The sequence below is a fragment of the Protopterus annectens genome, chromosome 2.part0 (genome assembly GCF_019279795.1).
Source record: "Protopterus annectens isolate FY-2018-M chromosome 2.part0, PAN1.0, whole genome shotgun sequence".
Lineage (NCBI taxonomy): Eukaryota > Metazoa > Chordata > Ceratodontiformes > Protopteridae > Protopterus > Protopterus annectens.
The window spans coordinates 1,518,347,957-1,518,371,092 of NC_056728.1; positions in this window are offsets into that span (position 1 = coordinate 1,518,347,957).

Consider the following 23,136-nt stretch of genomic DNA (forward strand, 5'->3'; position numbering starts at 1 on the left):
ATTATGCTTAAAACACCTACAATGATTTTCACCAAGAAGCATAGGTTATTTGTCCTTCTGGGCTATTTTAAGCCTAGCTAATTCCCCCCCATGGTGAAAATCAAAGCCAGTACCTTGTGTCTGTGAAGTTAACACCTTAACCATTATTCCAGTTCATAACCCCCAACTTACCTGGATTTTCCCTTTAGTAGTGCTCAGCTTGTGCACTCTTCATATGGGACTTCATTTAATTATTCAACAATTAACTGAATTATTTAATTTGTTAGGCATATTAATGCTGTCTTATTTTCTTTAGTTTCTTTCATATGCCCTACATTGCATTCTCTCTTTGTATCCCAGTCATTTAAGGTCTATAGTGCACATTTAGCCATTTTTCTCAGCATTATTATTAAATCTTGTTTTAGACAAGGACATAGGTACACATACAATAAGAGAAGAGAAAATAAGCTATAGTGACATTTTTCATTTGCATTTATATTTTGTCTGTAACCATTATTATTCACTCCAGCATTATACAATATGCTCCCTTCCTGCCTTCCCTTAAACCTCCTGAACATAAAAACTGTCTTCTCTTCCCCGGATTGATAACAGAGTACATGAAAAAAAAAGAGATAGGAGACTACTTTGTAAAAGACTGATACTGGAAGTGTTTACTTGAGGCTGAAACAGAAGTTACTGTTAAAAGGGGATAATCAGTAGGGCATATAAATGTTGCATGGTAGATACAATAATTTATCAAGTAAGGCTATAAAATAGTGGGAAAAGGAATGGAAAGGCAATTTACAAATGAACAATAGCAGAATATCTGTAGGGCTCTCAATCATTTTTCTGATGGTATTCATCTCATCAAAATTTCTTTTGCCAATGTACGTCTAAGCCTAAACTTCAACTGTTGACTTTATACAACAGTGATTGTATTGAGTAATACTTCACTTTTAGCCTTTCTCAGGCAGTGATCCAAATACATTATGCCTAGTATTGTCCTTAACTATCAGGACTTACTTTAATGTTACATTTAAGTATTTATTTATTTAACATTTGTTTACTGGGAAAGTCCAACTTGGAATGAGTCAATATTCCGTGGAGGCCCAAGGAGAAAATCTCTAGACATGTCTTTGTAACATTTAAGGAAACTGGATCCCCCAGAGGAAACCCACATGAACACAGGGAGGACATGCAGACTCTGCAAAGAAGGCACCCCACCTGAGAATCGAACTGGAGAACCTCTTGCTGTGAGGCAACATCACAAACTGTTGTATGATTGTGCTGTCCGTACCCATTTGCACAAACCGCTGCACCACTGTGCTGTCTGTACTTATTTGCTTAAGATCTGTCCCTACTCAGAGTCCAGGATATCTGCCTATGTAACTTCACACGGTCTATATTGAATGACCGAAGAGGTGTTTCAGCGAACACCTCTTGGTCGACACGTAATGAGCGAATGCACTAACGCGCAAGTGCTCAAAACAGCAGTTTCTTTCCCTGGGAAAGAAACTACTAGCGCACACACACACACACACACACACACACACACACACACACACACACACACACGCACACACGTACACATGCACACACACACGTGCGCGCACACACTTTAAAACATAACAACATGGGGGGCTAAAACATAACAACATGGGGGCTTCGCCCCTCACAATCCCCAATGTGGGGGGGGCTGTGCCCCTCACAACCCCCTAACTAAACATACCAACTTCGAGATTGCACTACAGTGAGGAAAAGGGCAAACACATGGGGATGGCCAAGTGATTTCTTTCCCAGGGAAAGAAATCGCTGTTTTGAGCATTTCTCGCTTTAGTACATTACGCTCATTACATGTCGACCAAGAGGTGTATAGACCCAACTTCACAATCTTGGCTTGATTTACATTTCCTATCTTCATTAGTTTTAGACTGAGTTTTGCATCCTGTCTTTCTAACCACTGTATGTGCACATGCTGATGTATAATTGTGTCTATATGTGTGCATATGGGTTCACTTTATAACATCGAAATACTGAAATGTCGAATTTCAGTATCTCGAAGCTATAAAGTCTTATGTTAAAAATAGCGAACGTTCATAATCGCGAAATTGACATATGTCAAAAATATGTCGAATTCGCGGTTATGAAGTTGTGCTATATAATGTCCGGGTTTGTGTTTTGTTGGTGCACGGTGCCGTGTTTGGATGTAGGTGTTATGTCAGGTAAGTGAGAGTTTTCTAAGGGTTTTGAGTGGGAGTTAGAGTGTATGTGAGGGATTGGATAATGTGCGCGTGTGAGTGAGCTTTTGTGTTGTGTTTGTGCGATCTCGGAGTTAGTATATATAAGTAGGGGGGTTGTGGGGGGTGCAGGGGGGCTTGCCCCCCTGCTTATGTGTGTGTGAGTTGTGTATGTGTGTTGTTTTTTTGTTTATGTTTTGATGTGGGTGTTGTGTTGTATGTTTAGTGTAGTGTGTGCGGTGTTTTCAGTTATGTGGTTTCGTGGTTTTTGTTTGTCGGTGTTTTGTGGATTTGGTTTTATAGTCTCGAGATACTGAAATTCGATATTTCAGCATTTCGAGGTTATAAAGTGAATCCGTGCATATACAAGTTCAAACATCCTCTGTTGGTCAAAATGCACTGAGTACACACTACTACTAACCCACAGTTTCAGTGTAATGACTGGTTGCTATGCAGTTGTTTAGAAGCTTGGGACCTCACAAATGCATTCTTGCTCCATATAAATGTTAATGTAGAAATCCACATTGATTGTCTATCCTTATGGATACAGTGTGACTGAAAAAGGAGAATAGAGAAAGTTAGTTGCTTAATAAATGAGGGTACACTGCATTATGTAGTCTCCATGATAAACAACATTACATTAGAAGGGAGCATTCCACATGATAATACATGGGGATAATACAGTGGCATGGCCTGACTACTGAAGCATGTTTTTGTCTTTTTAAACTGGTAGCTATTCTTAGATTATAGGAGGATGGACATAATGCAGTATTTCTGCTCTTCTTAAGTTGTAAGATTTTTTAACCAGGGGATCTTGACAGTGTATAGGGGATATCAGATATCTGAAAATATGCCTACAGCAATTAATCTTCCTGTGACAAAGGAAACACTGCTGAATTTTGAATGGTGCAAGCAATCTGATCTTAGATACAGTACCTCCATTGGTTTTGTCCTTATCTACAAATGCTTCACACTGCCCTTACCTGTATCCAGTAATGTCTCACTAACAACATGCAGATATATGTCTCATAGCATCTCAAGAGTGTTTCTGTACTCACTCAGAATGCTTTAGGCAGAACTTCCAAAATAGTACATTGTATGTGGTATAGACATAAATCATTTTTCATTTAAAGTTGTTCTTTTTGATAAGGTGTGTTCCATTTCCACTTAATCCCGTCATGTTGTTATTATTGCCTGTCATTACCCATGTATATTTCAAAAAGACACACGTTGCACATCACTTAAATTATTCGAGTCTTTCGGCTTTTCCCAGTTAGGGGTCGCCATAGCAGAACTCTGGTCTGCTAATGATTGGCAGTGGATTTTTATGGTGCCGAGTTGCCAGCTCGATGCCCAACCATCAAAGAAGGCACACCCATTTACGCTTGCTCCTACCTGCATGTCTTTGACGTCACTCAACCACAGAGAGGACATGCAGACTCCACACAGAAGGTGCTCCAGACAAGAATCGAACGGGAGAACCTCTTGCCGTGAGGTGACAACACTAACCGCTGAACCACTGCGGCTACCACATTGATCCTGCCATTTTTAAGATTGGCAATCTTCATTGGTTGAAGTATTTCGGCACATTCTATGGCAACAACAGAAATAACACATCCCTTCTGGTAAATATTGTTACTATAGTACAAAGGCACAATGATATGGGCTATGCATTGTTTATATGATTATTGGCTAATCATTCAAAGGAAATCCCTGTATCTGCTTTGCAGTTTTAGACTGGATAAGTCTGGATAACAAGTCTGGATAACCAATCTGTGTTAAGCTTCACTGCAACCTGCTAGTACATTTGGTTGCCACAATCTGTATCCTAGACAGCTGCATGGTAGGGTCTATATTATATAAATGAAGCATTAAAATGTCGGCTCACCTTTGATCGACCCCAGTTTCTCGAAGCTGCACAACGTCGAATAGCCAGATCATCAATTTCTTTCCAAGGGTAAGAAATTGGTTGGCCGTTCTTATAAATATGCCCTTTTTCCAACTGTAGTGCAATCTCAAAGTTAATATATTTAGTTAGGGGTGGAATGGGGTGCACAGCCCCCCACATTGGGGTCATGGGGGGGCAAAGCCCCCCACTTTAATAGTGTTTGTTGTAATGTTGTTTGTGTGATTGGGCTACCGATTTCTTTCCAAGGGAAAGAAATCGATGATTTGAAAGTTCGACGTTGTGCAGTTAGGGGTCGATCAAAGGTAAGTCGACATATTAATGCTTCGTTTATATAATATAGACCCGCATGCTATATGGTCAAATAGTATGTATATTAAATGTGAACTATGAGTGTGCAAATGGTTGAATGTTGTGTTGTGAGAATGTCAAGTATGTCAAAGTGTGTACTAATGTAAGTGGGGATTGGCTTTAGATGTTAGGAGTATGTGTCTGATTGTGTGCAGGCTAGGGTTGGCAATCATAAGCAGGTTAGGGAAGGGGTAAGAGGATAGAGTTAGTGTTCTGTGAATGTATGTGGTTTATGTTTAGCATTAGTTAAGTGTTAATCAGAAGTCTCAAACTCAAGTAACCACTGGTGTTGTATGAGAGCTATCAAACTCAGACAAGAGCCACAGTTGCCAGGACAAAAGGAAATGTAAGCAAAGAAAGTAGAAAAGTAGTGTAGTCAATGTGACATCCCCACTCTGGGTCAGTAATCAAGGACTCTAAGTCATCCTCACAACTGGCACTGTAAAGGAACATTCACTTGGAACAAAAATGGATATACCCAGTATTTCCAGATACAGCTCTCTACATCAATCACAGTTTCCCTTAAGATCACACAGGGAAAACACTCAGTTTGGGGTCTGGATTTATCTATCTGTCTCCCTTCAGGTCTCCAGTAAGACTTCTCACTGGCACAGCTATAGAGTTGAGACCTCAGCCGAGTATCCAAGCCAAGTTCTCTAGCACCGTCTCTATAAAACCAGTGATTCATGTACCTGCTCCAAACAGCTGACACACACACACTCTTTCATATTTGATTTTCACACAAACACACCCCGAGAAAAGCTAGCATAGATGTATTAGCTATGCTCCCTTCTGCCCAGACTATAAGGTAGTTACACTGCCACCAGATACTCCAAAGCCAGCTACTCTAAGGCTATTGCAAGGGTACCCAATTATACTGAGTAAAATTAATAGTAATACAAATGGTAGTTTGATGAACAGTGAGGCTTTTAGGAGTGCCCAGAGCTGTCACAATATATATATATGGTTCCCTATCAGAAGCCTGAAACACTATAAGCCTGAAAATCAAAATCCTGAAAACTATAGACTGAAAGTTCAAAATCCTGAAAGCCCAAAATCCTGAAACTCAAAATCCTGAAAACACAAAATGGACATACTGACGTCATTGTGGATTTGCTAATGTTAGCCCTGTGGTGTTGGGTCATGCATTGGGTTCAGGTAAGTGTGCGGTTGGTTTTATGTTAGGGTTAGGGGCGGTTTAAGTGAGTTAGGGTTAGGGCGCAGGTTAGGCATGTATGCAATAGTGACAAATATTGGGGTTAGGGGCGGTTTAAGTGAGTTAGGGTTAGGGCGCGGGTCAGGTGAGTGTACGATAGTGACGGACCTTAGGGTTAGGGTTAGGGTCAGGGTCAGTTGGTAGATATTAGTGTCTTTATAGTGACATATTAGCATTATTTGTGTTTTCAGGATTTTGAGTTTCAGGATTTTGGGCTGTCAGGATTTTGAACTTTCAGTCTATAGTTTTCAGGATTTTGATTTTCAGGCTTATAGTGTTTCAGGCTTCTGATAGGGAACCATATATATATATATATATATATATATATATATATATATATATATATATATATAGATAGATAGATACATAAATACACTCAGAGAATAAAATATTCTCTAAAGGACCAGTTGCAGACAAGTTTTAATAAATAAAAAAAGAACATGAAAAGTCTAAATATCTATTTACAGTAAACACCAGAGTTTCAGACATAGGAAGTATTAAAATAACAGAGATGGATAGATTTACATAGATACAGAAAAACAGTACTTAACTAATCTCACTATGTTTTCCTGACTGATCTAAAGGATTACTATTCACTGGTCACTTACTAGTGCAAGGTTAGATGAAGTAGGTGAGGGGGTCCTTCCTTGTCAGATTCAAAGAACAGTGTGCTTTGAGACTTCAGTCTCACCTTGTATTAAAATATCATTTTAGTGACAGAATGACATCAAAAATATCTAGTCATCTAATTTCTGGTTTCCATGCTACTTCTTTGGCGAGAAGCTGACAAGATTTAGCACATATTTATTACAATACATATCTTGAGCTTTGCTAAAGTTTATTGCAGCATCTAGAAGCTGTAAACAATTTTAACACTTCTGCACTTCCTACAGATACCAATAAACCATACTTCTTACGAATATTGCATCTCTGGCTTAATTCAAAACTGCGAGATGACATTTTTAATACCTAGGCCCAGGAATTTAATTTCAGAACAGTTTTCAAAGTTTGCTGCAGCTAGACTGTGGTTAACCTCTTCTCTTCCAGTATCCTTTGCTACAATATATACATTTTAACACTTACAATAATACATGTGTATTTCTTTTTCTGTCCAGCAGGCAACACTGTTGGTACATTTTCAACACAGGGATCTGTACAAACAAGTTTGATATGCAAATGACATATAATTCTTTACAAAATTCCAGCTAGTTGTGCTGGCATATGTTAAACATCCACTACCCTACTTCTCTTGGTATAGCTGGCAATACATCACATCATCACAGTCACTTCCTTCATCTATAACTATGCCAGTTTGAGGGCTACTTGAGGTTCAAGAGATGTGAGTTTGAGATCCCAGATTTGATGGTGTGTTAGTGCACATGATGTGCATCTGATCCTAACTTGTTTAGTAATAGTGTTACAAAAAGCTTATTCTAAGTCAAGATGCAGGGTAAGGATAAGGGGTGAGGTTACTGTTAGTAGGAATTCATAAGGTGGGCAGGGAGGAAGCCACCCTGTCTACTATACTAATACCTGCTAACCCTAACCCTGACACTGTCCCTAGCCCTAACACTGCACCTTACCTTAGAAAGAAAAAATATTATCACTAATCAGACATATTTGGTTTGTTAATGACTGTGTTTTTTTCCTTCTAGGATAGCAAAAAAAAAAAAAAAAAAAAAGTTTTTCTTTTGAGAGTTTTTCACAGTATATTTGATTACCAAGGGACTGTGTGTTTCAAAATGTAAACATTGCTTTGGACTGAATAGATGTTCCTGCATTTAATTTTGTTGTTTATATTTTATCATAGACATAAACTACTTTGCACTAATGTTATAATCATGGTACCATGCAGAATGTATCTTAACAGCATTTCTAAGTTTTCCTCATTTAACATTCTTTTAGTCCTTTATCACCATTTATTATTTTACATTTGTATGATGGCAGAAGGATATAATTAACTTATCTAGTCTACCCTTTAAGTGCACAATTAACTTATCTAGTCTGTCCTTTAATTACATTTACCATTTTACCCTCCACTCATCCACCCTCCCTCCATTTAATCATCTCCTTTTTCTGCATGTTTAATGGCCCCATGGATGCAGAAGAAATTTACATTCACTTAAAGGATACACTAGATAGGCATTTTGTCTATTTATGCTGTTAATAAAGCACAGTGTATTGCCTCCCTGTAAATTCAGGTAGACCACTCCATGCATTTGTTACTTGTCTTGTGATGAAAAATTTATACCTACTAGATACTGAGTATTGGAACTAAAATTGTGAAAAAACATTTGGACACCATAACATTAAAGTCTAAAGGTGACTTTCTATTAGTACGTGATTTTAATTGTATCTTGTCCTCCACTGATACCACAAGCTCTAAGCCCTTCAAGATGTCCCTTGTTGCCAAGCACTTGAACAACTGCATAAAAGACAGAAACCTAATTGACATTGACAGTATAAAAATATTATCCTCCTTGAAGTATCCTCACTATTTCTACAGATTTGTCACACAGACCAACATAGACAAAGTCTTTGTAACCAATTCTTTACTGGCCAAAACTGATAATGTAATGCGGACATCATGCCCTATGTCTGACCACAATGCTATCAACTTCAATGTAACACTTAATACCAACCCCTTAAACTTCTGCCAGACAACTTGCTTAGCTAGTAACAGTACAAGGGATTAAAGAATGGTTTCTAGATAAAATAAAGCTTTACCTAGACAACAATAATAATGGAGAGGTTTCATATTTTATACTATGGGACATTTTAAAGGTAGTCTTATATTGTGAAGTCAAAAGCTGGTATATAAATAAAAGGAAAGAATGGGATAAAAAATAGTGCACATACAAAAAGAAATTGATGAACCAAAACTAAAACTTACATCAAATGACAAATCTGCATATGTAAACTGAACAAGGAATACCAGAATATCATTCAGCATAAAATATCAATAAATCTGGAAAAAAATGACTACATTCCTACTCAATTAATCCCAAGAGTATGAATAGGATTGCAATTAGATGTAAATATTTAAATGAGAAAAGTCATATAAAAGAAATAATATATACTAGAAATAATCACACTATCAAAGTTACAGATCTAAAAAAAAATATTTTATTATGATTTAAAAACCATTACAAGAATGTTAATAATAATAATAACTCATCTACATGTGATAGCAAAAGTATTGACAACTTTTTTGCTAATAATATTCAAAAGAAACTATCCAAATACAATATTAATAATAAAGATAAACTCTTTTCGTTTAAGGAATTAAAGGAACAAATAAAAAAATCTTAAAACAAAAAAGTCACCAGGGCTGAATGGTCTAATTCCAGAATTTTACAAACTCTTACCTGATAACATATTGAAAATCTCATTCAAAGCATTCCAAGAAGTCAAAACTACAGCAAACATCCCTCCCTCATGGAAATATCATCTCTCCAATCGTAAAACCAAATAAAGAGCCCAACTTTTGCACATCATACAGGCCAATCTCTTTGCTTAACATTGACTACAAGATATTCATGTCTATCTTAGCAGACAGATTAAATAATATTCTTTCAATATTAATTCATGAAGACCAAACCGGGTTTATCAACAACAGAAAGGTACAAGACAATGTAATTTGATTACTGTCTTTAATAGACTTAGCAAGAAGAAAAAAAGAGCTTTCCATTTTAAGCCTTGATATAGATAATGGTTTTGTCTCTCAAAGCTGGCCATATCTGTTTAAAGCTCTGCAAAAATACAATTTCTCCCCAAACGTTATAGAATTAATTAAAAAATATATGAAAAGTCCATAGCCTATGTAAAGATTGGATCTTATCTATCTAGCCCATTTGAAATATTAAGAGGTACTAAAAAGTGGTGCCCCCTCTCCCCATTACTCTTTGCCCTTGCTATGGAGCCTCTTGCACATTATGTTAGTAATAATGACAGTGTTAAAGGATATAAAGTGTCAGAAAAATTATCCCCCAAAATACAACTGTTTACTGATGACCTACTAATAACTTCTAATGATAATGAAAATTCATAAGATCACTTATTACATAATTTAGACTTCTTTGCAAACACATCTGGTCTAAAATTTAACCACAACAAAACTAAGGCACTTCTATTGAATAAAAATGTTACTACGAAACTTAGATCAAAAAGAAATGTAAACTGGGAGGGCACGCATTTTAAATATCTAGGTATCATCATTGAATCTAATTATAAAAAATCACTCACATCTAATTACCAACAGCTTATAAACTCAATTACTAGTGGAATAGACAGTTGGAACAGACTCTTTTTCACATTAGAAGACAGAATAACTTTAATCAAAATGATACTGTTACCTAAAATTTTATTCATTGGCCAATCTCTAATAATTCCCCCAGCTGTCAAAATTAAACAGAAAATTAATAACTTATTACTTAACTTCCTTTCGTATCCCCCAAAAAAACAAGAATTTCTCTTCTTTGGCACACCACAAGCTGGAATGAAGGAGGTATATGGTTTCCAAATATTGATTTTGTTTAAACTCTACATTTATTAACATAGTGTTGCTTTGGAATAATACTTCTTATACATCATATTGGAAATCAATACATGAAACCTTACTTCTTAAAAGTAATAGGACATTGCTTGAACCATATTCTCAAATACATGCAGACATCTTTATATGGATTTTAGAAATATACATTCAAAGTGAAAGGTCAAAACTTGTTCTCACGCCTCTTATAAACCAAATATTGCTGCTATTTAAAACACTTATGTTTTCTAATCAATTAATTAAGAATTTATTAATAATGATGTTTCCTATTGCTTACACAAATGAATGTTTGATATCTTTTGAGACTCAGAAAATGTTAGAATTTAAGAAGGGTGACCTATCATATTGGAATCAATTTCTCTCAGCTAATAAAATAAGTTCTGCAGACTATCTGATCAGCAGATGTAGTTTGCAAAATTGCATTTGGCTGGGCATCCAAACTTGTAAGGATTTTATACATACTAAACGTGTACCCTCATTAGATGCATACAATAAAGAGTAACTTAAAAATCTTGGATTTTATCTCAACAATTATTAACAGCTCATCCAATAATATGTCATACATATCAGTTATTTATAAAATTCTCAGAAATGATTTTAGCAAAACAGATGTTTCTTTTTGGAATTATTCAAGTGAAGTTAATAGACATGTATTCTCAGAAAAAGATAAAAAAAAAACTTTGTTTACAGTTGGGGAAGGAATCCACATCTTCCCTGTTCTGGCATATATACACATGGAAATTTTTACATAGATGTTTTTTCATTCCACATAGAATAGAAATAATGTACAAGAAATTTGAAATTAAATGCTGGAGATGTGGACACCCTGATGCTGACTGGATACATATGCAAAATAATTTCCCTATTTTGGTTAGACTTTAAATATCTTTGTAAAGCTCTATGGAATGACAACTGTACAATTTCTGACTCCCTTATCCTTTTAAATATCTTTGTAAAACTCTATGGAATGACAACTGTACAATTTCTGACTCCCGCATCCTTTTCAATGTTCCTGTTCCTGAAGTCATTCCTAAAAACAAACATTTTTACTATGGTCTATCCTCTCTATAGCAAGGAAAATTGTTACTAAAAATTAGAAATCCCAATCTACTCCTGTCTTTAAAGTTGAGTTTATTCATCTTGTGAAATGCATTTGTAAGAATGAGATTTCTACTATAAAATCAAGGACTAACAACACAACCCATCATTTAATTGTTTGAACAAAATTGTGTAATCTGTTAGAGAAATATTAAGTGTTCTCCTATGTATATTGCTTTTTCGATTATTATGGACATTGTATATAGTTTATTTTTTTTTTCTTATTACTATACTGTTAAGTTATTCCCCCAGATTTACTAATCTTCCGTGTAGGACTAATCTAGTCCTGCATGTAAGCGGCAGTTTAGGAGGAGGACAGCATCGCACCATGCATATTAATGAAGGTGCGCTGCCTGACCTCCTAATCCTACATGGAGCGTGAACGAGTGCAGGGGGCATGTCTACGAGCAGAGCTCTCAGAATAAACATGCCTTTGCAAATTAGAACAGCAGAAAGTGTAAATAAATGAGCGAGACCACTCATAGGTGTCAGCATATCCCCACCAACTGTCCCCCATGTGTACAACAGTAACAGGACATAAAAATAAAAAGAAAAAAAACATTATTTTTTTTTAAAACCCCGAGTACAGCTAACCGTAGGTGCGCAGGTTTGCTCATTGCGTAGCTACAGTTAAAGCAGCTTAAAAGGCTGAAGAGGATAACAAGGAATATATATGCAAATGAAACAGCAAAGTAATAGTGTACTGGTTAGAGCATCCGCCTAACAAACAGGCATTCTCGGTTCGAGTCCCACTGCAGCACATACCATTTTCCATGTGAAATATGTTGTTGTTGTTGTGTCTTTCGACTTTTCCCGGTTAGGGGTCACCACAGTGAAACTCCAGTCCGCTAATGATTGGCAGTAGATTTTTATGTGCTGAGTTGCCAGCTCTGACGCACAACCTTCAATGAAGGTATGCCCATTCATGCATGTCTCCACACAGAAGACGCTCTAGCTGAGAATCGAACAGGACAACGTCGTACTGTGAGGCAACAAGGTGGTGGTGCTGCGGTAGCATTGTCCATGTGAAATCTGTATATGAACATATTTTTTTACATTTTTTGCTGTATAATCTACTAAATAACATTTAAATGTGAACTGGAGAACTGCATTAAATGCACATGTGAAGTGTTAGTGTCAAAATGAATAAGGCACTAGGAAGCAGATTTAAGCACAAATAAGCAGTAGTAAGCATATATAAGCACTAGTAAGTGAGTTTAAGTCTGTTTGCATGGGAGTAAGCATTGCCTACACAGATTAAGCAAAGTAGAAGCTAACTGAGTGTAAGAAACTGTAACCGGAGGTTAGCAGTGCTTACTGTCATGCAGACCTGTGCAAACCCACTTACAACTGCTTTAAAGTGCCTTAATCCCTCTGTACTCAATGGCCCATGTTCTGCCCAGCAACAAAAATAACCTACCTCTGCAAGGCTCGAACTCAGGACCCTGAGCACTATAGTCACAGTAGCTAACCACTAAGCTATCATAGCAATACATATGAATGAGGTATCAGCAAACTAGTCCTCACCACAGGAAAATCAAACCAAACATGTGAACTGAATCTATGTACACTGGGAAGTGGTAGAACCTGCTACATAACATAAATATGTTAACTGGAGTACTGCATTAAGCATAGATGTGAGGTGTTATTGTAATAATGTGTAGAAGAAGTAGAAGTGTAGAATCATGAATAGCAGACACATACAGAACCTGTAGTTAATAATAAATCACTGCCAAAAGGCAATTATAGTATTAATTAACTATTAAGAAATGCTAACTGAAGCACAGCTCAACTCAGTAAGAGTAAGCAATATGTAGGGGAGCCAATTCAATCTGCCTAGTGGTATACCTCTTTAAGCACTGACAACCTTAGGTAAGCAGGTGTGCCCATAGCTTAGCCTTTTCAAACCCGGCCAATCATGGAAAAGTGTGGGTAATTGGCCGTATTTAAACCCCACAGGCGGGAATACATTCCATAACTGTTTGTAGCTTCCTACTGCAGGCAGAATGGCTGGTGTCGATGAAGGCACTCATTTTAGAGTGCAGTGCTGGGGCATCCAGGAGTCAAAAATCATGGTATAGCTCCTGGTAAAACACCATGAGGAGAGACTACTGCAGGGCCAGTACCAGGGCTCACAGTATAAAACGGAGGCCTGGTACAGTCTCGCCCGTGACCTCACCAGTGCCACAAGTATCCCCCAGACTGGTGAGCAGGTCAGGCACCACCATGCTGACCTGAAGTGGCGGAGGGGGGGATGTACTGGAAAAGTGGATCCAGGAGTCTCGGCAGATGCCTAATGCCCCAGAACTAAGTACTCATTCTACTAAATAGTTAAGAATTGCCTAGCTTGTGTATACTATGGATAGCTATGGCTAAATATCACTGTATTTCTCCAACAGCTGCAGAAGACCGGGCTGCGAATCAGCAAGTCCATGATGCTAGATTGCAAAGGCTGTGTTGCGAGGCAGGTTAGTAATTAGTCTGCATGTACTGTCATAACAAATAAATATAAGAGCCTTAGAAAGTGTTGCTAGTAGAAATAAATGTGTAATAGTCTGTGAATAAAGGTATAACACCTGGAGTGCTTCTGTTTACTCTTCTGTCATATGTTGGTGAACTGTTGCATACTATTGGTAGTACTGTTGTATTTTAAGCAGTGTCACCCACACTGTGGTATGCAGATAAAATGTGTATAAAGTCCTGCATAACAATGTTGGAAGTGCCAAGAGGTCAGTCATATTGCACAAGTGAGGGAAACTTCGATAGAAAACAGTAGAAAGCTTTATATCAATTCCCTGATAGCACAGTGTTCTGTGATGTTAGCTATAATTTTTTGTCACACACAGCAGGGGGTTGAATCCTGGGAGTGCTACTAAGTTGTATGCATAATCATACCCCACAACTGTACAGATTTTGTTACAATGTTCAGATAGAAAGCTGTATGCATAATTACACCCAAATGTACAGAATTTGCTAGAATGTTCAAATTGAAAGTTGTATGCATATTCATACCCCACAACTGTTCCAATCTGTCCAGCATGTCCAGATAAATGGCCCATATCACCAGCCTGGTACCCAGTTCCCCTGAAAAATCAATGTGATGAACCAAGAAATGTAGGCAGTTGTTAATGACATATAACTGATAGTCAAACATGTACATAGTCATAGAATGAATATGAAAACAAATCTTTATTCTAGCACCTCACCCAAAGTGTATGACAGCAATTCTCAACATAAGTTGCATTAACACCTGCATCTTGTCACGCCTGTATGTAAGACACAGGTCACGTATATAATAATCTATAAACATACCAGTGCACAATATAAGGCCATTGGGTAGTGTAATAATACATGTAAGGGAAAGATCACTACATCGAATAAGAATGTTGTGAAAACTACAAGGATATATTAGTTGTTAATTAAACTTTCTTTCTCACCCCTACCGTATGTGCAAAATAACCCAATGACACTCCTCAACTGGTATGTGTACACTCCAAACTTTTGTTGGGAAATATGTCCTAATGGTTAATACATTTTCACATTTGTTTCTATGCATGTGCCATGTTAAAATACACCCATATTGGTGGCCAGTTGCCATCAATGAAACCAACATGCTCTTGTAATGGCCATTGTGTTTCCATATATTCATGTGTTCTGCTTGCTCTGCAACTGTGTTAAATCTGGTGTTTTGGGTTAATGGGAATACCTATGCATGCTGTTATAACTAATCCTGAATGCTACTGACTGTTACTAACCCATATCTGTCATAAACCTGCTACAACATAGCTCGTATGGGAAGGTCGGTCCCAGCGGACCCACCTGTCCCACCTCAGCTGGCCATGGCACCAGGCACCAGCACATCTGGGGCTCAGCCTGGGACCTCCTCCTCCGTGGGCCATGCACCACCTTCTGGTGGAACCACTTCAGGGGATGGGGCTTGCCCCCTCTCTCAGTGGGTGCAGAGGGGTACCTGTCACCCATCAACATGTCTGTGCCATAGGGCGCAGGGAGCTCGATCTGGAGTTTCGAGACTGGCTACACCAGACTGAGGGCCGAGTGTCGTAATTAGAGGGCAAGCCTGCCCCTCCTACATAGCCTTCAGAACAGCCACCTTTGGGACTGTGAAGGTGCAGTGGTGACTGCCCATGGGTGGGGACCTCAGTCCCACTGTTTCCATTTGCAGGCTCATGGGCTTGCAACTTCCAAACAACCCTCCCCGTCCAAGGTGTTTACACCCCACATGTGTCATATACTGCCCCTTTATGCATCTTGTTTGTCTTGTCTGTTAACCTATCCAACCTACCTCCCCAAACATACCTACTACCCCTCCCAACATCCCACTCTCACCTGAAAAAAACAAAAAGGGCAATCTGATCCCACAAAAAAATCTCACCCCATACATAGCTGTCCATTTTGCACGTGTCCACTGGACACATGTAATCTGGTCTAATTGGCATCACAATGAATTTATGTTGTCCTCATCCCTCTCCCAGAGGTTTGAGGGTCAAAATGTACCTCCAAATTCAGTGTATATGCACAGCTGTTGCTGTAGAAGAAATGGGCAGCTATGGACCTTTTCTATACCCTTCCTGCACATGCCTAGCTATTTCCCTAATGTCTTTCCCACTTTGTGCACTTTTTTCACCACTTTCCTATCAAATCCTTTTTCTTTTCTTTTAAAGAAATTAGCACTGGGGTTAGCGGCAGTAAGCACTTTTAAGCAGCAGTAAGTGGGTTTGGGTGGGTCTGCTCGAGTGTATGCTATGCCTACACAGGTTGAGCAATTCTGAAGCTGAGTGTAGGAAAACATAAGCTGAGGTTAGCAGTGCTTACTGTCGCGCAAACCAGCTTACAACTGCTTAAAAGTGCCTTAATCACTCTGTATCTAATGGGCCATGTTCTGCCCAGCAACAAAATAAACAGCTTTTGCAAGAGTCAAACCAAGGACCCTAGACAAAGTAATGTACCACTAAGCCATAACAAATACACAGAAATTCAATGTTTTCAGAAACATATCATCCAGTCCTGTCATGCAACAGTACAGAGAATGTATACAAACACCTAGATGTCTGTGTGTGTAACTATATTAAAGTCTAAACAAATACAATATATCTGTATATGTATATATATATATATATTATTTTTCTAACTCTATATACATATATATCACTATATATGCACATATATACATGCATATGCCTAAATTGAAACATATGTGTCTGCACCTATATATCTACATATACACAGCACGATACATATGTGTACGCAGATATATATCTATGTAGGTATATACAGACATGGTTTTATATATATATATATATATATATATATATATATATATATATATATATATGTATATATATATATATATATGTTAGTAGATATATATATATCTGTATAGGTATATATGGCCATATATCTGTAGATAGCAATGGCAGATTAACAAATACACATATGTCCACATACACCGTTAATGGGGTTGAGAGGCCCCACACACTATACATCTTGTACGAATAGGCATCCCCCCACAGCCAAACACTTGCTCCCTACAATACACTACCAAGTACAGTCTGTCTCCCATAGGACATGTAATATGTGGAAGCCATCAACATCCCCAGGGTACAGATACATAGGCACAGATATGCAGATACAGATACACACACACACACACACACATATATATATATATATATATATATATATATATATATATATATATATACACACACACACACACACACACACACATGTGACTACACATACACACACAGATAAATGTACAGTAAGATACATATGTAGAAGGTGCACTCAATATAGAATAGCCACTATGCCTACAGTTAATACCTGAACAACTGGACACTGTATGGGCCACCCATACAAATGTCAATCGTTGCCTGCAACATATACCCATAGAAAGGTCATAGGAAAGACACCACACACAGGTTTGCAGAAATGGAAATCCTTTAATTGTGTACTATAACAGTTCTATATGCCATGTCATATAGCTGTTCAGATACTGACAACCATATAAACAGAGTACTGCAACAGTGAAACAGTTACACTAATACAGTAGTCTGGAAAAGTTCACAACTGTTGATGTCCAGGCCAAGCCCTTCAACTTGTACAATAGTGAAGACAGACTAGGCCACATGATACCAAACAATCAACAGTATGTACTGCAGGTGTGTAGTTCAGCAGCCTCTATCAACACTCTGTACAAACTCAGGAGGTAAAGACATTTTGTGATCAAATGGGTTGTAACTAGTACATAACAAGGCATAACTGACACCATCACAAGCACACTGACAAACAGAACAGTCTATATGGCAGGAGGCAGTAGGCTTGCAGTACCCCAATTCATGTAAGTAATGTCAATATAGGTGAAGTATACAGTACTGTACATCCAGATACCTTGTGGCAGCTCACCCCTGATACCCCCATATTTTGTAACAGCCTAGGTCATTTATGGTACTCCCCACCTAGACTCAATAATACAGGCCCATATACCACTTTTACATACACTGGCCACTGGAGTGCATAAGGGCACACATGTATTGTGTAGGTGATGCCCACACATATATGGCCCCAGCCCCACTGTATGTATGGGGGATACAACAGCATTGGACTAATGGCAGCAATGGCAGTGTGATATACTCAAAGCCCACTACAGAACAACCCCCAACAGCATGCAAAGCTTGGTATGTAGATGGAGGACAGAGACTGGAACACAGGCACATATGTGGAACTCTGTTGCCATACACTAAGCAACGTGCTGGTGTTACAGGATAGTCTCCAACATACCCTTAGTCAGGGAATTGAGGTTAGAAACAGAAATGGGTGTAGCCATGTAGTGATAACATGCAGCACACACACTGCCAGTGTAATATCTGACACAGGACCTGTGTGGTGGATGGACAACATATGATAGGAATACCTCTGTCCAGCAAGAGGATAGGCACACAGTAGTGAGCTATGCAGACAGACTGCAGTCCAGGGTAGACTAGTATGTACACACGCACACCCTGTAATACCAGTACTATACAAAGCATAACACAACTCTACTCAGAGTCTGCCTGATGTTCCTGATCCTCTTACGAATATGTGGCCACTCTGAGTGTGCAGGTTCTCCTGTAAGAGGTATTGCTACCTGTTGTCTGTAACACTGATGCCCACACACAGGAAAGATGTCCATCACACAGGAAATGTTAAGGGACCACACCTACATGCTGTAGGGATTTATACTGGATGGTTGCCATGACAGTGGTAATTGGAAGTAGTACACATGTGTAATTATATATATATATATATATATATATATATATATATATATATATATATATATATATATATATATATGGCTATCTGGATAAGTATATGTGCATATATTTCCACCATATGTCCTGGACTTGGAGTGTAGCCCTACCCCAGCCCCTATAGTCCAAAACTCATAGTGCAAGGGATGTCAGGTATGTATAGCAGGTATATTACTTGACTATTGCTACTGTCATTGGGATTGTCTTCATAGACATGGTGTGTGTGGAAGGTGACATCTGCTTATAACATGTGCCATTGACTACTGACAGACATCCTAAGGAAATCATTGTAAAGTACCACCGCTAGCATGTAATGCCCCTGTGGAGTGCAGCAGAGATATTGGCCAATATATGTGGAACTTCAGACATGCCCTGTACAATCCAGAGGTTTACAAATAATCCCTTATTGCACAACATGTGTACCAGGTCTGACAATATGGATGTACACAGCCATGTAGATGGGTATAACACATAATGAGTGGTATACATTTGCCACCATAGGTTTTGGATTCACACACTCCTGTCTCGCCTGACACATAAAGACTGCTGGTACAGTGGTGCCATGGACACATACTACCCACTAGATACTGACATACATCTGTACAGCATCCCACTGCTCTGTCTGACATACATGACTTTTAAGGGAGGCCCGGCAGCAGCACATCTGGCAAGTATCTGCACATGACATCTCACTGGGTAAGTACACTAGGCTGCTAGGCATGTAACAATGCACTGTGCAGACTAAAGGCAGACTGGCTCAATACTGGCCTACATCTCGTATGGGGGGAATGCACATGTACCAGTGTATATAGCAGGCTCAACAGCCTTGTCACAGCACAGGGTAAGATACACCTCTGTGAAAGTGCATAACCACAACCAATGTGAACACAGCCACAGCCACATATGTTAAGCTAGCATATTATTACAGTATATGAATTATCTGTTCTACACAATCCTCATATGTGCCGCTCACAGAATGACCTTACATATACTGGGCTGCTATACAGTTTGGTGTGATGGCTGTCTGTGGTATGGGACATGTGTGTGTATGGCCCTACAAACATGTACGGCAAAATGGTACCATACAGTGGGGCAGCATGTAACATCAGATAGAAGGGGAGCTAGAACAATGACATCTACCACAGTCTGTACACAGGCTAATGGACATATTAACAATACGCACACTGCCGACATTCACCATCACTACACAGACCTCAGTACTGTACAAACATCCACAGAATGTCCAGGTTATGTCATGATATATAACCCCTACTTTACATGACATGTGTAGCAATCTGTTATATCACTGGCTTGTTATCAGATATGATGGCACTATTTATGGTGTACAACACATATGCACCACTTCATGCACGACATATGTACAAAGGTTGACAGAGGTGTGGCTGACAGCACATACACAGTGCCAGTATAGACATGTTGCTGTGATATCCTCATATATTTACCATTGTAATGGGGTTTGTTGCAGCATATGTCCTATGAGGAATATGAAGTCAGTAACTGTCACGACCTTCACCATCTACAGACTGCAATCCTCACACTACCTTCTGCATTCCACAGATAGATGCACCGTGGCTAACACATGAAACCAAAGGTACAACTCTGCCCAGTCTGCAGATGACCCTGCATTTGGGGATTCCTCATATACATGGAACTGACATGGCAGGTGTTGCGACATGTACGACAGGCATATCAAGGTAAACACTGTTAAATCAACATTTCTCCAAATGCAGTATAGTAGCACTTAACAGTCTGTAGTCAGATCAGGCACATCCCCCTCTTGTTCGTTGCACTCTTTCCACAGTGTATGTTGTTAGAGGTAAATCCCCAATCCATCTGAGATGCTGTTTGCCAAACAGCAGATCTAGTTCCTGTTCACAGTAACTGAAAAGGGCCACACCACCATGATGTTCCTATGTATTGGAGTCTGTTTCCATGCATTTGGCTATGGGAATGTTACCACAGCTATTCCACATTCAATCAGCTAGGGGAGGGCTGCAGTTCATGTAGAGGCCATCAGCTGATCATGAGCATCACTCAAAATACACATGCTGCTGCCTAAGCAAAGCAGGTGTGGGCCTCCACATCCAACAGAAAGGGGGTGGGGGACACAGACAGAGGCAAATACATATCAGGAAGGGTGGGAAAGTAAAACTGAAGCATGTTTATGTCACACACCTACCAGCACAAGGGATCAAACCCCCGACAGCTATGTAGTGCTATCACAGTTTGATGTAGTTATTGGATGCGCCACATGGGTTACCTGCTGTGGAGCACTCAGAACATATATGTGATGGTGAGTGACATCTGCAACAGGGATACGGTAGATATACGGTAGGTGACGTACACGTGCCTGTCTGTATGAACAGGTGCCAGCGTCAACACAGGCACACTCACACAGGGACGCACACACATTGACACACTTGGCAGGGCCAGGAGTGCAACTCATCACTAGTGAGATTGCCACAACACATCAATGTGCAGGTATCACATGCACCACACGGGTCATATGAAGGTCATATGGGCAAAGAATATGAGGAGGTGTCAGACATTAGACAGCATGCTTCAGTATGCCCTGGGGGTTGTAGTGAGTGTAGATGTGGATATATGCACCAATCAACACATACACGAACACACATGGTGCCAGTTCTGACATGCATGGGTGCATGTCTGTACGGGTGTGTGGTGGTCAACCATGCCAGCAGGCATTACAAGGGTAAGCAATGGGCAGACCTTGGCATCAGGCCACATGACAATGGTCTGCATTGTGGCACAGTCCTGTAGTTTCTACATTTTCCCACACAGGTGGGTACTGCATCCCCCATCCAGTCACCAGGGTGACTATTGTGTGTGGCCAATGCTGTGCATCACTTGCCATGTATGTGTTTCTTAGTCCATGACATGGATGGTGTCTGGAATGTGCACACCTCCCATATGCATGTACAGTGACATGTGGAAGTATACCTGTGGTGTCTAGCCCATGTTGTGAACACAGATTATCATCAGATGTGCCAGTCTTACCCACCTGTGGCAGGAAGTGGTAATGGGCAGCAGGTTTATCCTGCACCTACATTGATAGCATGCTACCAGCATTCCCTGATGTCAGTCCATACAGGGTATATTGTCAGGCATGGTATGTCCATTGTGAGTCACATGTGAAGGCACCACAGGTGGTGCAGGTGTCCATTGGGGAATATGGTGGAGGAGCACTGTCTGCATGTACGTGCACATTGGACAGATGGGCAGGGTGACATGCCCTCTGTAGCCCACTGCTGTCACTGCATAGTTACTATCAGTGGCCAATATTCAGTGTACTACCCACATATCGGCTGTTGCCTAGGCATGTGTGTGCGTATGACACATGGGTTGAGTGTGTGCTCTGGGTAATAGTGGGGTTGCTAACTGTGGTTGGCTGGCCTTGATGTCACATGTATGGGTATGGCTATGCACCTCAGCCTCTCAGCTAATTTATATTTGTTATCCCTGTATGGTTGACATTGTGATATATAGTAGGGCCACCATAAAAGAAATAAGCAAAACCTCCTACACATTGCCCACACTCACAACCACCTCTACACAAGATACAAGTTACAAACACACACACACCTGTCATGTCTGGGAATAGAACCCCTACTTACCTAGTTTATTATATTAGAGCACTACACAGTTATAGTATGTGACATAGACATTACTGGAGTACTGCTTCCCCAAAGGTGTATTTTGCAATGAATGACATCAGCAGGATTACCAAACTATGACATTTAAACTGTACTGCGAGTGATTAGCCTAAAATTCATTGCTCCCTACACAGACAGTGAGACACACACAACTGACATGTGTGGGTATTGAACCCCTGACTGAGGTCTATATCACAGTTCAGCATGGAGCAGTTAAAAGTCAAACCACAGGGATGATTAAAGAACTTTTTCCCCAAAGTTGTATTTCATAATGAATGACATCAGCAGGATTGCCAAAGCAGGGCATTTGAAGTGTACTGCGAGTGAGCAGCCTATAATGCATTATTCCATACACAGACATTGCAACACACACAAAACATCCAGAGCTGCCATGGGTGGAGATGGAACTGTACCACAGTTCTAAATCACACTACAGCAGTACTCAGTTACAGGACGCTCTACAGAGATTGCTGAGCTACAATCATCCCAGAGGTGTATTTCTAGGTGGGTGACATCAGCAGCCATGGCAAAGTTGAGGATATGAATTCTAAGGAGTGTGAGTACCCTATAAAGCATTGTTCTCTACTCAGTCAGAGACAGAGACACACAGATTCACACACACACACACACACACACACACACACACACACACACACACACACACACACACACACACACACACACACACAGATGCCAAGTCTATGGTTGGAACATCTACCTAACTGCATTATCACAGTACAGCAGTACACAGTTACAGGGCATGCTACAGAGACTACTGGGCTACACCCT